The following is a 1,939-nucleotide window of genomic DNA, read 5'->3' on the forward strand; positions in this document are numbered from 1 at the left end:
CGGCTAATACAGTTTCATTTTTCAGGGTGGTTGGCCTTTGGAATGGGTTGCCTTCGGATGTTGTAGAGGCAGTAAATTTAAGTGAGTTTAAGAAAAAGCTTGATAAAGGCTGGCTGTAAGATTTTTTTTAGATTATTTTAATTTAGTTTAAAAGATGAAACAGCCAAGATGGATCAATACGTCCCATGTTGTCCCAAAACATTATGCTATATTAAATCAGCTTTAAAAAAGAATGCAATGATCACTGAACCTTTCTTTCACCATTTGGCAGTGACCAGATGTTAAAATCAAAAACAAGGTGTCAGTTCAAATTGGCTGGACCAATAAAGGTCAGTGATACATAAAATGATAGCTTTCCTCATGCTATACTTTGTTCTGGGTGGTTTCATTGGATCCAGAAGCATTTTATATTTTAAAACAAAACTTTAAAACAATTTATAATTCTTTTTAGCCATTGAATTTGTAGAAACAAAGCCATACAATTAACTTTGTGGGGCATATTACACAGCATAAACTAATACATAGATATCTCTGCTCAAACTGAACTAACAGCATGTCAATAAATGATGAATGGGGATTGCAAACAGACTATACGACGGTTTGGCAACAACTTGCTTTACATCATATCATTGGGTGTAAAAAGACAATATTTTGTTCTGGCAACAGTTTGCTATACGTCAAATCGTTGAGTGTGGCTAGATCAAAATAACATATACTACAACAGTCTATAGTAAAATTGGTATAAATGATGTATCAATAACATCATGACATGATGTAGAACAGGTGGAGGTTACTACTGGTATGTATTTGTCAATCATGGTGATTACAAAATCTCTCCTATAGGTTCATAGGTAAGCTCATATTTAATTTTTAACATTGTTGACAATTTTCATTTCATTTATCTATATAATATGAATCCATGTGTACAAATTTGAAATAGTTGGATTTTATTGGAACTACATTTCATCTTGCCTTGACAAAGGTTTCACACAGTCTCAGGTTACCAGGTAAAGTGATAATTTGATATCAATCACTGACATTTGTTAACATTATTCCAATGGGAAGGTCGTGTGGTGTGAAAGGTTGATTTACAGGTATGATATTTGTTTTTCATTAATTATTAAGTACATAATTGAACTTGCAGTGTAAATCTATTCATTCTTGATTGTGGAATCCAATGGTGTATGAATTATTAAGTTATTTTCATTATTTAAAAATCACCGAAACCCGCTATGCCCTAGTACTCAGTAGTAGTAATACTACAGTAGATGAGTTAGCGCTTTAATACAAGTTATAATGAAAAATTCAGTTGAACTAAATGACAGAAAATAAATTAAATGAACGGTAAACAAAACATAACAAAATAAAGTGTAATTCGCTATCTCACACTTGTAACTTACAATATTATTAATATTTTGACAGAACCTACCACGATATTTCAATTATTTGACTTTGAGCTAAGCCTACCTCCTTCACACTCACGGGCTCCTGTTAAAATATAAAAAAATCCATAAATTATGATAAAACACGATAGTCATTTACTAGAATTTAATAATTTTAGGGTCTCTTCAAAAATGTCGTTTTGAAGATAATAAAACTATTTAGGTATATTTAGAACAAAACCAAGTTCGAGTTACAATAAGTATTCTACACTCACAAGTTTGTTTAACCAAACCTCATGCACTTTTTTCTCTCAAACAAACCTCTGTACATCCCTCTCTTGGTAAAATTTCTCAAAGTGAAACAAATTTAAACAAATAGTACGATCTTCGATTAATCTTAAAGAGAGTGTAATATTATTTTTAATTGAAAATTGTTTCTAAAATTATCCACATTATACATTTTTTTATTTGTTTTGTTTTAGTTTAAAGAACTGTTTCGCGCGATTATCAAATATTCATGTTTTAATCGGACCATATCGCTTCTTCTGCTACTGAAG

At 30.9% G+C, this 1,939-nt stretch overlaps 1 protein-coding gene across 4 annotated transcripts in view; it reads right to left on the reverse strand.

Moving 5' to 3' along the window:
• Positions 1 to 1,708, reverse strand: part of LOC106467322 (nucleoporin NUP53-like) — a 57,292-nt gene extending 55,584 nt beyond the window's left edge. For 3 of the 4 annotated variants that reach the window (XR_002612397.1, XM_013927667.2, XM_022395486.1), the window contains exons 1-2: positions 1,658 to 1,699; positions 1,430 to 1,488 (exon numbers count right to left, since the gene is read on the reverse strand). The gene's annotated coding sequence lies outside the window, so the exon portion shown is untranslated. Of the gene's footprint in view, positions 1 to 1,429; positions 1,489 to 1,657 lie in introns of all 4 variants that reach the window. The other variant, XM_022395487.1, reaches the window with a different exon arrangement.
• Between the last annotated feature and the right edge of the window lie 231 nt (positions 1,709 to 1,939).

Source organism: Limulus polyphemus, unplaced genomic scaffold, assembly GCF_000517525.1.
Source record: "Limulus polyphemus unplaced genomic scaffold, Limulus_polyphemus-2.1.2 Scaffold2568, whole genome shotgun sequence".
Lineage (NCBI taxonomy): Eukaryota > Metazoa > Arthropoda > Merostomata > Xiphosura > Limulidae > Limulus > Limulus polyphemus.